Source organism: Macaca nemestrina, chromosome 6, assembly GCF_043159975.1.
Source record: "Macaca nemestrina isolate mMacNem1 chromosome 6, mMacNem.hap1, whole genome shotgun sequence".
In the NCBI taxonomy this organism is placed as follows: domain Eukaryota; kingdom Metazoa; phylum Chordata; class Mammalia; order Primates; family Cercopithecidae; genus Macaca; species Macaca nemestrina.
In genome coordinates this window covers 115,624,622-115,641,298 of record NC_092130.1, presented here as the reverse complement: position 1 = coordinate 115,641,298, position 16,677 = coordinate 115,624,622, and the positions used below count along the sequence as shown (strand labels likewise).

At 36.6% G+C, this 16,677-nt stretch overlaps 1 protein-coding gene across 9 annotated transcripts in view; it reads right to left on the bottom strand.

Annotated features, from left to right (window-relative positions):
- LOC105499433 (phosphodiesterase 4D) overlaps window positions 1–16,677 on the bottom strand; it is a 1,582,997-nt gene that overhangs the window by 890,809 nt on the left and 675,511 nt on the right. The gene's annotated exons all lie outside the window — the stretch shown is intronic.

Genomic DNA, 16,677 nt, shown 5'->3' with positions numbered 1-16,677 from the left:
TAAAGTAGTCCCTGTTGCTAGTAATCATAAAGATAAATTTAATTTCCACTGGCCACATAATTTATCTCATTATCTTATAGTTACAGCTTGTACACATATAATAATGTCACCAAATGTCACTTAAAATAATATTTTTCTTTTTAAATGTTAAAATGATTCTTTTCAGTTAGTTTAACAAAAACTTTTTAAACTCACATTCATATTTTCAAATATAAAGTGAGTTTCAATAGTACCTTTGTTTCATTGCTAAACTTTAAATCTGCTTTTTTCCTTAATGATAAAATGAACATCACAATGATTACTTCTCATTTATATTCATAAATGTACCTAATGGCTACACTGGCCAAATATCTAACATAATTTCAATTTCTAGAAATCAACATTTCTAGACCACATGCTCCCCAAAGTATTTTTAAAATGTTTTCATATATTTTTTGCTCACATTTCACTAATTGTATAAAAAATATAAAATTTATTTATTTATTTTTTACCTCAGGAAACATATGGTGTAAATGCTTAAGGAAATGTGAGTCATGTCTTTGATGAGGCAACTACTGAAAAATCAGCTCCTTCTGCTACAATATAAATAGCATGATAAGCCCTATCAAAGGTCAAAATCTAATTTTAAAATATGTATTTCAAGAATTTTTATTTTAGCCATCTTGCCATGAATTAGAAATACGGTCTGTTCAGTGGCCAACTCTGACATTTTCTAGTGCACTTGGTTTTCAGTTTTTGGAGCAGGAGAGAGGAAATACATTTTGTTATATTTCAACTCAAAGATCTCTGAGCTATTACAGAGCAAAAAAAAAAAAAAAAAAAAATCTTCTCTATCCATTCCCTACCCTACTCCCCCCAGAAAAATCCTTTCACCTCCCAAACAATTTCTAAAAATACATTTTTCTTTTTTGTTAACTGCTCTCTTGAAACTTGAAGATGTGTCTGAAGGATTTGCTTGTCAATGTTACTTATTTCTAAACTCCCATCTGGTTCTCAAAAAGTCTTTCCTCCTCTTCCCAAGCAAACACCTCTGAAAGTTGTAATGGATTTGGCAGTAGGCAAGCTGCCTATGTTTATAACTCTGAGCACACAGGTGATGCCACCTAGGAAATAGCACTTGGCACCTCCAGCCATCTCTGTCTAATTGTGAGCTTCAAGTCCACTGGGTGCTTGGGAAGGACAGCTGATTAAATACCCCATCCAGGAGGGAGCTAAATTAACAGGCAAGAGGTCAGGCTACTTGCTTGCACACTACTTGAAGTTGAGACCTGTGACAAGAATGGAATTTTGCTCCCCTCAATTTTTATATATAAAAAAAATCGAGGTAGAGGGAGGTTAATTGCTTTAATGCCTTCAGAATTTAAACACTAGATCTCTTGCTCATTGTTTAGTGATGAAACATATCAGAGTAGGTCTGTTATACTCACCATGCATGGCTGAAGCTGGACTTCATTTCCACTGACTGATCGCCATGTTTGTACAGATCATGTGCAGCTAATTCCTGAGCTTGTTTTTCAACCTGTCAAACACCTGGAGTACAAAATTTGATTCCTTCAAAGAGACTGCTCGAATTCATTTGTTTTTGCAAGTACCATGAATAAGTTTTTAATTAAATATTAGTATAAGAGAATACATATTTATTGTGATGATTTTAGAACTAAGCAAAGGGACAAAGAATCTCTAACTCATCCATACTTTCTCACCCAGAGGTATCCATGGCTGACAGATGGATGTATTTACTTCCAGTCTTTTAAGATATGCGTATATTTTTCCGAAACTGATACCATGTTATATAAATGCATATCCTGATTTTCCCATTTAATATTTTATGGTATGCAGTTTTCCATTTTTTAATATTTCAAATATTATTTGCAAACAGGTATTTTAATAATTGCATAATAGAGTATGCATAGGCCATTAAACCCAGCAGTGCATGATCTGGCCAGGTCACCACTCCAGCCTTACCCTCAGACACTGGAAATTGCTATCTTTTCATTTAGGCTTCCTTCATATATCTGGTTCTTCCTGCCTGGAAAATCCTTCCTTGTGGTAGGCATAATTTTAAGATGGCCCCCAAGATCCTCTACTCTACATGCATGTCCTATATGATCTCCTTCTCTTACGTATGAGCCTAATCACGAGCAGGATGAACGGTCGCTCCCATGATTAGGTTACGATGTGTGGAGAAGGTGGAGGGATTTTGCTGATGTAATTAAGGATCTCAAATCAGTTGATATTTGAATTAACCAAAAATGGCAGTTATTTTGGGTGGGCCTGACTGAATCAGAAGAATGTCCATAAGGAGGAGCTGGGTCCTTCCTGAAGAGGAACATTCTCTTGGTGGTCTTGAAGTAAGTGGCCACGTTGTGAGAGGATCTGCCAAAGGATGAAATACTGCAGGCAGCCTCAAGGAGCTGAGAGCTGCCCCAGGCTGGCGATCAGCAAGAAAGTGGGAACCTCAGTCTTAAAACCACAGCAGCTAAATTCTGTCAACAGCTTGAAGGAGCTTGAAAGAGGACCCTGAGCCCCAGACATGAATGCCGTCTGCAAAAGCCTGATGGCAGCCTCGGGAGACTCTGATACACACCTGACTCCTGACCCAGGGAAAATATGAGATAATGAATGTTGCTTTTAAGCCACCGAGTTCGTGGTAGTTTCTGATCCAGCAAAAGAAAACCAATGCATTCCCTCTCTCTCTTCCTCTGGTAACTTCCACTCAGTTTTCAGGTCTGAGCTTTGAGATCCCTTCCTTAAAGGATCCTTTCCTGGCCCCACCTATTTATTGTCCCAGCTCATTTTTACTTCCTCCATAAACAGCAATGACAGACAGAATGGCAGTTGCCTATTTTCTCATCTGCATGTCTCTTGCATGATAAACAAGTATGGATACTGAGCCTCAGAGAGGTGAAGATCTATTTGTTTGATGGCTAAAATATATTGGGACATCTCAGGAAATAGCAACACATGTGAACACAACACAAACTTAAATTTGAGCAGATTTGCCAACACAAGATGTAGTTGGAACAAAAATATAGTAAATTTACCATAATGTGTAACATTTAATGTATTATCTGAAACTGTTCACACATCAAGGTGACTCAGAAAAACCTACTGAAGCAAATTTCATTGAATAATTCATGTGTGCATTAGCTGTGTGGATACGCAACCTGATTCATTTTGCTACCCGGCCTTGTCAGTTTTTATGTAAAAAACTGTAAAATCACTTAGAGTGAATAAAACTGCCTATTTATGGTAATTTCTCATTGTGGATTACTTCTGAAGAAAATACACAGTTCTTTTCACCGGGTTTCAAAGCCTGGTTAGCCAACAGGATCCCAGAAGCAGTTATGTGCTGGAGCTGAGTGACTCATCTGGGAGATTACAGTAGGTGAGCATGCTCTACATGCTAATTGCGTCAAGCTGAAACCATTCAGATATCAGAAATAAAAGCAAATAGAAGGGTGATATTTTAATTCTGCATTAACGATAGGGGTTAAAATAATAATGCAGCTAAAATAAATACAAAAGCCCAGTGACTCCCTGTTTTTTTCAGGATGAGTAAGGGAAAAAAGTAAATTAAAAATCACTAGATTATATGCAAAACTGCCTGTTTATTTGCCTTACTGATGGTGGTACTGGACACTCACTGAAAAGGTTAGCATTAATTGGCTTTTGATAAGGATAAATTCTGCATTTTCAGCACTGCTGGACTGACGAGCTAGAATTACAGTATTTCCTAAAACCCATCAGTTCCCTCTAATTGGGTCTGTCCAGGAGAAAAGCTGTCAGATCGGGGAAGAATTCAATAATTCTCAAGCTTTGTGTTTCATAAAAACCACCTGGGATGCTTGTTAATGTTCCTATTCCCCCTTTCTCATAGAAATTCTGACTCCTTAGGTTTGAGGTGGGACAATATATATGTTTTAAATAAGCCCCCGAGATGATTATGATACAGGTAGTTTAGCTCTTACACTTTCAGAATCATTGAGTAGATCACTTAAGATATTCATCATCATTGCTTCTCAGAAGACTTGCTCCTAAGACCAGAAGATATTTGCCTGGTGTCTGCTCTGCCTGAGAAAGAATCTTCAATGTGCATGGGGTCCTATAATGCACATGAGGAGTAGAAAGCTCCAGGCCGACAGGGGCCAAGTAGGGTGCAAATGCTAAAATATCACATGGAGACTCCAGTGAATTAGAGTCACCTAAAGAAAAGCCACCATTTAATGTGCAGCATTCTTTGTAGGTGGGAATGTGAGCAGGGTATTGCCAGATTTGCTGTTTTCGAGAGAAACAGAAAATACGAATTTTTATGTAAACTCCCTTGATTTTTTTAAAAAACACTGGATTTTAAAAATTAAATTTGTAATTGGGGTAAAGGCTGCGAGTTTTCAACCTCTGCCTTAATTTATCAGGATAATTCTCCATAAAATTTGAGAAATGGCAGAGCCTATTTCTTTGACAGTGGTGGCGACATGAGAACAGGAACATGAACTCCATGGGTGAGAGATGGAAGGGAATACCCAGGCACACGGTGTTGCTCAAGGAAAGACAATTGAGCTGCCTTTTCATACAACTCAGTGCTGTGAGGAGCAAGTGTTTTCTAGTGTCCAGAATATGAAACCTGTAAAAATTGGATTTCTTCTTCCTCTTCCTCCTTCTCTTCTGCAAAAGGTTTTCAGATCTTCATTCCCATTGTATCTCACACCTAATCACCATGATCCTGCAGAGTAGGTCAACTCAAAGTTGGATCTATAATATTTTTAAATGCTATAAAGTAGATTTCAGTCCCTGAGTTGGATTCAGCATCATTCTTCAGGCTGGCCTATAACTGACAGGGTCTCTGGCTGTGCAGAATGCTAAGCGTGAGATGTACAGGGTGGGCACCAGTTCAGGTAAGGCTACATGTCAGACTGTTAGCTGTGTTCCAGGGTTAACAGGAACCTTTCTTTTACCAGTCAAGTTCTTCACGAGTCATGGTACCTTTTAGAAATATTAGAGACCATCTAAACCTTCCAAATATTAAACTACCTTTCTTCCTGAAGTGTCAGTTTCTTCTGAAAGTGTTCTTTGTTTTTGGAAAAAATCCTGGAGAGTACTGATAATTCCAAAATCAGGCTAACAACCAGGAAAACCTCTATAATCTGAGCCCAATAACTCCATATGGCAAATTTGACAGAAGTCTGCTCTGAAAGTCCTGCCTGAAACCATTGGCCTGAGCCAAGCTATACAAAAATCAAGGCAATGCCAATTCCTCTGCTCCAAAACCACTAACATCAAATAATATTTTGAGCTTCTTGGCACAGCTTTTTTAGTGTGAACACCATAAATACAAAAATATATCTGCTATGTTGGACAGGAAGGTTCAAGTATTTCATTATGCCTCTTGTTTCATAACATATAATTGAGATCTTAATGATTACAACGGGATATTTCTAAATCCATTGGTGAGCATTTTAAAGAGCAATTGTTTAAAAGAAAGCAAGGCTTAGCTGAACTGTGAACATGTTTTTGATGAAAAAATCTGGCTAGTTTTACCCCTAAAGCTATTTTATTATTTTAAAACCTTTAAAATATAAGAGTCACTGGTCACCTAATTGCATAAAGACCCGCTAGTGATAGATTGTGCCTTTGGGATATTTGATAGGTCAAATTGCCTAATGCTTGTACTTATCTTGTTTATTGTAATTTCAAGTGAAGTTAATGCTTAAAAAAGTTAATGTAATGACAGAAGGTGTTCTGACAACTCACCTGTTTCATTGTCTTCATAGCACTCCTGTTGTTTGAGCATTATCATTGCTGGTTGCATTAAATCCATTATTTTGGTATGCCAATATTCAGTTAAAATATACACACCCATATATTAGGACATGTCTGTCTTTCTCTAAGTTTTTGTAGCCACTAAGAATGATGTTCACAAGAATTTTTAATGACATAGCAAAATACCTTTCTAATGCGATTAAATACAGATTACCAAACTGCATATATCTATGTATGTGTAGAAAATAAAGGAAAATATATCACAGTTTTAACAATAAATAACCTATCACAATGGTATTAAGAGTGAGTAAAGCAAATCAAAACTACAACGATATACCATTTCACACCCCTTAGGAGGGCTACTATAGGAAGTATTTTTAAAAGAAGATAATACATCCATTAGAATAGAAATATCCGTTGTAAAGCAGAAGATACACAACTGTTTAAAATCTAAAATGTATTAAATTCATACCTTTTGGCAGTAGGCAGGTGGAAGAAATAAGATAAAAGACTCATTAACCATTCATTTAAATATTTGGTTTAAATGGTCATCTGGAACACTAAAAAAATTAAAGTGTAGAATGCTTTTTCAAGAAACAAATGATTATTTAATAGAGATCATACTGAGTATGGGATGGTGTTGAAACTGTTTCATTTTATACGATTTTGAGTTATTGAACCATGACTTTGATAATAAAAATAAAAATTTAAAGAAACAATGAGCAACAAAGAGACATGAAGTTTTAATATTTCCAGTAAAATATAAATAACTTGTAAAGAAAAGGAGTTCATGTAGAAATGTGCTCTATGTGTGAAATTCATTGTTTATAACCATAGGCTCCTAGAAAATACGAGCATCCCCTGTGAGCTGCACTCATCTCTCTTATTTATGTTTTTTATTTACCTGTTTTAAAAAATATAAGGATGAGCTTCAGTCTGATTTTTCCTAAAGGTCAAATTTCTTAAATTACCACCAGTGAGTTTTTTTTCCCCAGCATTAAGAGTAATAGAAATGAATTTATTTTCTCAATTTTCCAAATCATATATGGACAAAAGAGAGTTCACAGTTGGGTACCTGAAGTTTTCTGGCGTTTTGCCTATTATTTATTTTGTTTTGTTTTTAAGAGATCACTTCTGAAGTGTCTAATGCACAAAAATGTTTTGAAACTCTTCTGTAAATCTCAATTTTTGTTATAGTTTGAAGTTGGATGACATGGAATTTTTAAAGTTAGGCTGGGTGCTATGATTTGTTGCTAAAAGCAAGTAGTATAGAAAACACAATATTTAGGCAGTGTTCTCATTGTCTGGGTTCTATACATATGGGCAGTTGATATATTTACTTGGCAATATAAAGTCAATAAGTTGGTCATGAGACTGTAAAGAAGTTTGGAAAGAAAGAGGGGAGTAAAATATACCTCTATCCATACTAGAGATTTACACTGATTAATGTGTTGATTAGCCACCAGTCTGACATATCCAAACTTCCTTTGTCCCAGAAGAAATAAATGAAAAGTCAGATTATCAACTTCCTCCCTCTACTCTTTAACATGTACATACTGACACATGCGCGCGCGCACACACACACACGCACACACACACATTGAAAAAAATAAAATTCAACTGATTTGGTCAGACACACTGAAAACTGGTTAATAGATTAGAATAATAAAAGTTTTTATGTTTAAGCTAGTTGCATAGAGAATAACAGAGAGGGTTATGCCAGAACCTCCAAACTTTACTTGAGTCTATGTTTTTAACCATTATGCACATCGGGTTAGGAGTGCCAATTTGTAGAATGAGCATGGCAATAAGATTTACCACAAAGGGTTGTGATAAGAATGAAATTGAACCGGCCGGGCGCAGTGGCTCACGCCTGTAATCCCAGCACTTTGAGAGGCCAAGGCGGGCGAATCACGAGGTCAGGAGATTGAGACCATCCTGGCTAACACGGTGAAACCCCGTCTCTACTAAAAATACAAAAAATTAGCAAGGCGTGGTGGCAGGCGCCTGTAGTCCCAGCTACTTGGGAGGCTGACACAGGAGAATGGCGTGAACCCAGGAGGCGGAGTTTTCAGTGAGCAGAGATAGCACCCCTGCACTCCAGCCTGGGTGACAGTGAGACTCCGTCTCAAAAAAAAAAAAAAAAAAAAAAAGAATAAAATTGAACCATCCAATGTGTGATTTAGCACCTCGATTTTAGGACTTGCAATAATCACTATTATCTGTCGTTCTTATTTCAGGCGAGAGAACAGGAAACGCAAAGACATAGAGACATAAAAGAGCTTAGGATGTTTTGGGGAAACATTAAGAGGTCCAGCATGACTGAAATACAAAAATAGTTGGGGGAGGTGAAGGGGAATGAAAGGGATGACGGCAGATATGTGGGTACAGATTATGTCCTCAAGTGCCTTTACCTGCAGGGTTATAACCGTGGGAGGTGTCATGCCTTTAAGGAGGCTATTTGAAGCGTTTTGAAAGGGATGACATTGGAAACAAGGACAGCAGTTATAAAGCTACCGCAGAGGTCCAATAGGAGATGAGAACTTGAATAGACTATGGCAGTGGGCATGACAGAGAATGGAAATATTCCAGAAATCTCTTTCCTTTATTTTTTAAAATATTTGTTTTGTTGTTTTTAACTGAGGCTAACAAGAAAGTCCAGATGATATTTGCCGCCTGCTATTCATGGCACCTCCTATATGGTATCAGGATTGCCCAGCAGAATAGGGCAGAAGCAATGATGTAGAACTTCTGAAGTTGGGTCCTATAGTACGTTGCCGCTTTCCCCTCACCCTCTTTGATCTCTGCATCCAATGTAAATCAGCAACCACGTTATGAAGCCACTCATGCAGCCTGGAGAGCATTTCATTTGCAGAATAAATGAGACCTCGCTGCAACAGCCAATACCAACCTGATCATCATGTGAGTAAATCACCTTTGAAGCACATCCTCCAGCCCCAGTCAAGCCTTTATATTTCCATCATCCCAACTAACTTCTTAACTGCAACTTCATATGAGCGCCAAAGCCAGAACCACTCAAGAAAGATGCTTCTGAATTCTTGACCCATAGAAACTGAGAAGTTAGTTACGCTATTGTTTTAAGCCACTAAGTTTTGGAGTAATTAATTACTCCATAACAGTAAACTAATAGAGATTGATCTTATTTGCACATAGACCTGGAATGTTAGATTGATTCTAAGATTCCCATCTTCTCATGTTCAGACCTTGTGTAATTTCCACTTCTGAAGTGTGGATAGAATCTATGAATATGATGAGATACCACTCCTTTGATTCTGGTTTTTTTTTTTTTTTTTTTTCAGATATAATTAAGGTTACTAAACAGCTGGCTTTCAGTTAATAAAAAGGACTATTTTGCTGGTGGGCCAGATATAATCATATAAAACCTTTAAATCTGGGTTTAGAGGTCAGGGTCGAATGAAGTCAAAGAATCCAAGCAGTAGTAAGATTCTTCTGCTGGCCTTGAAGGAGTAAACTGCCATATTGTGAAGAGGATTATGTAGTACAGAATGGCAGGTGGTCTCTAGGAACACCAGTCAGTCAGTCACAAGTGACTGAATTCTGTTAACAATCTGGATGAGCTTGAAAAAGAACCCTCAGCTCTACGTAAGGACTGCAGCCATGGCTAACACCTTGGTTTCAACCTTGAGCTAAGAACCCAGCTACCCTTTGCCCACACTTCTGACCTACAGAGGTGTGACATATAAATGGGTATTATTTTAAGTTGCTCCATTTTTGAAATTATTTGTTAGACAGCAAAGACAACTAGTACACCTGTCTTAGATGATAAAATCTTGGACTTTGAGCTGATGCCATAATAGAATGAGACTCTTGGGGATCACAATAAAGGGAATGTATTTTGCATGTGAGATGGAAGTAAATCACTGAGGGCCAGAAAGCAGTCTTCTTTACTAGTAGCCAGCCTCCAAGATGGCACCCAAAATAATCCTACTCATCCCTGGGAATTCATTCTTTTCTGTATTCCCTTCCTCTCTCTCACATTGAGTAGGGCTGACCTGTGAGAACAAAAGGATACTTTGGAAATGACACTATGTGATTTTTGAGGCTCTATCATAAAAGACATTGCAGCTTCTACCTTAATCTCCTGTGGATCACTCACACTTTGTGAAACAGCCCACATACCATGAAGATCCTTAAGCTGCCCCATGGAGAAGACCCCCCGACAAAGAATTGAAGACTCCCACCAACAGCTAGTACTAATGTGCCAGCCATGTGAGGGAGCCATCTTGGAAGCGAATCTCCCAGCTCTATCAAGTATTCAGAAGAATGCAGTCCTGATGTATATGACTACAATATCATGACAGAGTCAGCTATAATCACCCAGCTAAGTGTCTCTTACGTACCTAAAGAAACTGTGGGCATAATAAAATTTCATTATTGTTTTAAGCTGCTAAATTTTGGGTATATACAGCAATAGGTAACTAATTAAGAGGTGCACAGGACAGTTTCTAAAAATTGAGTCCCCTCTCCAGGTAATAGTGGACAATCAGTTTGCAACAGAAAAAGAGACAGGAAAAAAATAAGAGTCGCTCGGTAGTATTTTAGGGGAGGTTTCCAAACAAGCACAGGCTAAATCTGTGGTTCTTGCTCCCATATTTAATAGATCATATGTCTCTGATGAAAAAAGTGACGGCTAAAGACAAAAGACTTTGACAACTGGACCAGATGAAAAGATTAAGAGTTCTCTCCCCGGGCTCTTCTCTTTAACACCTTGATTATCTTTAACACTCCCTTAACACCTTTCTTTATATGTCTTGTACAAAAACAGCAGCAAAATAGAAGAAAAATCCTTTCAGACCAAATAATGACAAAGTGGAAACACATGCCTCTTAGATACAATGAAAATCGTGATATGAAGGACTCCTTTGTACTGCAGAACAGTGACTGTATTCTGGGAGGAGGAATTTAAATGCCACACAGAAGTGTAACTTCAACTCTGTTAATTTTTCACTGAATTTCAAGAGAAATTTAATGTTTGTAAAATTAGATTGGAAATATAGAGGCCATGCAAATACACAGTTTGAGATTGAAAATAAGCAAATACGTTTAGAAGGGGGGTCTTAAATGTAATTTGTCTCTGGTTATAAAAATCATAAATGCTAACTATAAAAATTTTTAAATAAAAAGTAAAGAATATACAATTTATCCACAGTTCTCATATTTAGAGCTAACTACTCTTTTTGGTTTTCTATGCATGTGTTATAAAATTGAAATATTTCTGCCATTAAAATGTTGTATTTTTCATCTAATTTAACTAGCATTAATAAAATATTTTCCCTGTGCTATTAAAATTATTTTTAAGCTATATCTAACTGCTGCTTTTAACAGTTTTTAAACTATAAATGTATGCTCAATGTTAAAATCAAAGAGGCAGGGCAGAAACAGGCAAAAATTTGGGGAAAAAATCCCTAGAATTGAAGAATTAACATTCACTTTCAGTGTACCACCTTCCAATCTTAATAATATCCATGTTACACATTTGCATACATATTTGCAAAAATGACATGCTATGTACACTGAGTTTATCTTGCTCTTTTTTGGTTTCAATAAAAAATTTCAATAAAAATATTGTTTACAACATGATTTAATGGGTGCATAGTAGTCTATCATATGGACATAATTTACATATTTATGAATAGTTCCCATTGTGGTACAGTTTGGTGGTTTTCTTTAATGAAAATTTTGAGCATATATCATTTCAGTTTTAGATGAATTCCTTAGGATAACTTCTCAAAAGTATAATTATTGGGTGAAAAATGTATGCATAAATTCATAGTGATAGATATAGCCAAAGAATTTCCAATAAATATTGTCGCAATTTATATGTTAGCCAAGACCGAATCTCCTTCACTGGGAAAACAGGCTATGAGCACTTTCTCATTTTTAGAGCAATCTGATAGACTGGAGATGGCATCTTGGTTGTTTTCACTTGCATGTCTTTTATGAGTAGTAAAACTAATTTTTTCATGTTTACTTGACATTTTTTATATGTCCACCTATTAATGTCTTATATCTATTTAAAGTCACTATGCTTATCCTTTTATTGTCTTGTAAAATCTGTTTATATATTAAATTTATCAACTCTTTGTCCATGCATATAGTTTTTTTCAATTTGTGATTTCCTTTTTAATTATCTTCATTCCTTAAATTTTAAAACATATATGTACTCAAATATGTCAGTATTTTCCCTAATGATTTCTTCCTTTGAATTTGTGCTTAGAGGGTGTCACCCTAAACATCCAAGATTATATAAGCATTCAGGATATTTTCCTCTGGATTTATGTCGATTCTATTTCTATAATTGGGTCTTTAAAACTCTGTATTTGAACCTTATCTTGAAATAATATGTGAGATGAGAATCTAACTTTTATCCCAGTAGTGTTATTTAAAAGCAAAGGTATTGCACAATTAATACACAGTCACCCTATATAATAGAGACAAGTAAAAAGAAAAAAAAAAAGAACAAATGCCAACTCTAATGTGAGTTATTAACATTTATTCACTCTCTCTCCCACTCAGTCTCTCTCAGGTTGTCTTGCTTGAAGGTGTGTGTTGGCAGGCATGGGGGACAGCCATGTATGCCAGGCACCGAACACAGCAGCTTTACATGTTTGTATTTAATTCTCGACTGGACTTGTGAGGTAGAAATTACTCTGTTTCAAAGATGAGAAAAGAGGGACCTGGAGAAATCAGAGTGCTGGAGATTATAGAGCTCAGAGCCTGGCAAATTTGAGTGTGTATATGAGTTCCTGAAAATGTTGCCAAAATGCAGGCTCTGATCCAGTAAGTCTAGAAGGGGCCTGAGATTCTCCCTTCTAACCAGCTCCCTGGCAATGCTGATGCAAACGGTCTGTGGACCATACTTTGAGTAGCAAAGACAAAGATGACAATTAAATAATGGAACTTGATGTACCCCTAGGTCTTTGGACTTCTGTTTCTTTCCACATTATCATGTTTCCTCTAGCTGCTGTCAGCACATGTGTACTTGTACTTTTAACAAGGTTCCATCCTAAAACAAAGTCAAGCTTTTTAAGCCTCACTTTTATTTACAAAGATACACATAATAACAAATACTTGAGAAATCTGAACGTCAAAATGAGTGATGAAATTTAGAAGGAAAACCTCAAGAGTGTATGTCGCAAAAATGTTCCAAGCGTGCTCTCCAAGGGAACTTGTGAAAATCCATTACTAAAATTAATTTTTAAAACCAGAGGATTATATCCCAAAGAAAATCCAGAAGGGTAGAAATTTTCATAGTTTATATTTAATAATCTACCCATTCTCTAAATATGAAACATTCACAATTCTTGATTGGGCCAATGCCTACTGTGAATGTTTTTGAAATGAGAACATTCTAGTCTCATAATTTTATATCCTCAATGTATTCTTAGGAGGCAGGAAGAAGAAATTATTGCCATTCAATATGAGACTAACATTTTTTTGAAAACAAATCTGAAAAGAAAGAGCATTTCTTCACGCAAATACATATTTTTGATTCACATAATTATATCTACAGAAGACTTAATTTGAACTCAATAAAAATGATCATTTTAAACTATGAGTCAAGTATTGTAGGATATTGCCCTTGGATTGAACAAAAATTACATATGATTCAGGCAATCTTTTTTTCTGGTTTGTTCATTAAAATATGATAACTATAAGACATATTACAGCTTAGGACTAGAGAATCAAAAGAAAATTACCCTCCAAAAATGAGATGACAATCCAATGTGAAAAGTAGATTGAACATAGAGCTCATAATTCTACTTCAATACCACTATTTCCTAATAATAGATCAGAATCATATCACTTTTAGCTGGAAAAAAACCTTAGAGATCATTTAATTCACCCCTTGCTCTTGTTAATGACTTTGCTATTGCCTTTATTTATAGAAGTAGAAGAGAAGTGGTATTTCTCTTTTGGCATTGGAATTCTACACACAGACATGGTTTTGCTCTTCCAGTTTACTGAGCCATTCTGATGTTCATACTTACAATACAGGTGAAGAGAAAACTATTACAAAGGATGATTTTAGTGGAAAAGAAAGTCAGAATTAAATGTCTCAGTAATCTATAAAAAATTATTTCAGTAGGTGCGTGTTTCTCTCATCAATGTGTACGACAGTTAAATGCACAAATCTCCCACACATCAATGGAAAAATAAATCTTGTAGTGATGAGTGCATGGAAGATTTCTTTTCAGAATAGAGGAAAATACACAGTCATAGTTGCTGCAAGTAATTTTGTAATTGCCTTACTCTATTACCAACGTGGCATCTGCTCAATGCACTGAGACCTTTTCCTCTCATCACTGAATTTTGCATTTAATTTGCATAATGTGCCAAAGAAGGAAAATAATGGATCTGGCTGAAGTTTCAACTTAAGTAAATAATGGGGAAGCAATGCAGAAGCATACATCTCCCTAGATATATTAAAATACAAGGGAAGTCAACAAGGAGTCTCAAAATGTTCATTTCCAAGTACTGAAACTGCATTTTTTCAAACTTTTACATGAAATCTTGAATGTTAGTCCTCTTTTTAAAATATTATTTCAAAAGCTTATATTTCAAAGCAAATGAGTATTAATCAGATTTTCTTTTTTTTTCTACAACCCACCCACTTGGTAAAAGGCACTAGATAATGTCCTAAGCATCACAGATTTGGAAATATGAGGAATGGGATAATGAACTAACTTCAGCATTGATTATGTCACATACAAGAGTCCTAGCTCCCCATACAATCTCTTCATCATCTGCCAGATTTTAAATCTTATTCCCAAATTTAGATTCATGAAATGCCCAGCAAGTCTGCAAAATCAGCAATCAGCCGAGGGCCTACACCAAGTGGACCACCTTGGCCATGAGTGCTAAAGCTACAGATCTACATCTGCCTTATGCCCTTGGTCAATCTGGGTTTACACATCATGCATTTGTCCAGAGCAGGAGACATCTGTATCTTGCTTGGTATGGAGAATAATATTTTATTGTTATCACTTTTGTTGTGCCTTCTGATAAATCACCTTTATCTCTTTAACTGGTTTCTGGGTGATGGACTAGCACCTTCCTAACTCCAGAGAAATCATTTTTTATTCCTCTTTTCAAGATGCTAGCTCCCAGGACACTTCAAAGTCTCTTATATTTTCAAAATATATGAAAAAGAATACTTGAATTTTTTCACCTCAAATTTCATCTCTGAATATCACATAGGGAGAGATTATAAATAAATTATGACTAAAATCTTCCAGATTTATTTCCCTGATGAGCAAGTTCATTCCTGAATCAATACTGATGTTTTTGTGTGAACTATCAACTACTAACTTTAGAACTACTAACATTTTTGAAGATGAAACTAGAAGACATTTCTTAATGAGTTTGATGCACCGATAAATTTATCAGTCAGACTTTGTTTGTAAGACTCATAAAATTTATGCTGAGGAACATAGGTGAGGAACAGCTAAAAAAATCTATTATCATCAAGTGAGACCTCATTAACTAGATACTCAAAATATCACAATTGAAGAAATATAAGGGAGAGAGGGAGAAATGAAGGAAAGAAGGGAGAGCAGAAGGAAGGAAGGTGGGAAAGAAGGAAGGAAGGAAGGAAGGAAGGAAGGAAGGAAGGAAGGAAGGAAGGAAGGAAGGAAGGAAGGAAGGAAGGAAGGAAGGGAGGGAGGGACGGACCGGGTAGCGAGGGAGGGAGACCCATAGGCAGGCAGGAAGTAGGGAGAATGGAGGGAAGGAGGGAGAGAGGAAGGAAGGAAGGAAGGAAGGAAGGAAGGAAGGAAGGAAGGAAGGAAGGAAGGAAGGAAGGAAGAGAGAATGAGTGGGGAGGCATACAGGCAGGCAGGAAGTCAAGCAGGCAGGCTGGGTTGTTTCCATATGGGACTCTTTCTATGCAAAGACAAATATTTCAATGATTCTGAATTTTACCTTGGCTCATGATATGAAATGGGTGCATTTCATAAATATGTGGGCATCTGAGAGATAAACGAATGTTCTTAGACACTTGTGCAGCAGCTGAGGCTGACCTGGCATTCCTACTTGATGCTCTCATAGTTCAAGTCTCAACTACGGTGATTATTTGGAGCAAAGGGACTGGAGGGCCTAGAATTTCCCTCTATCCTACCTCTCTGTGGTAGGACGTATCATCTGGCCCCAAATCCCTACTCCTTATATCTATGTATTTGTTCTGAGCCCTCCCATCAAGGGTGGGAGGACCTGCCCCACTGCTTGTCTTTGCCCTCAGTCATGGGATGTCAGTAACTGTCATGACAGAGACTTGAAAATGTGCTTTTGTGTTGGGCTTGTTTTCTTCCACATCTTCCATCTCCACAAGAAGAACACACCCAGGCAAGATCATCGGTCCCAGGAGAAAGATGAGAGAGAATGTGGAATGGAGATGCTCCAGCTCACATATATGTCTGAGTCTATCTGACAGTCACATAACCATCCACAGTTCAACATAGATCAACCAAACACCAGTTGCCCCTCAGATTTGTTAAAAATAATAAATAATTTCTTGTTTTAAGCCACTGTGACAGCTAATAGATATATTTTCCTTTTGCCTTCATGGTGGAATCTAACAAAATTAGTAAATGTCTTTCAAATTAGAGAAAATGGATACCAGTCTCAAGAGAATTTCTTTGGTCTTTGTCTTTCTGCTCAGCAATTAGCAGAAATGTTGTCACTAAATTATTACAATAGTAGCTATTCACTCAGATAAAATAACAAGAATGAATATAAGTTTTTACAAGAGACTCTCATGGAGGAACTACTATACACTGGTTGATATTGAATAGAGGCTCCAGAACAAACACTGTGCAAGTACTGAAGCAACATGGGAATTTATGCTTTGTTGGCAAGCAATAATGGTTGCAAATT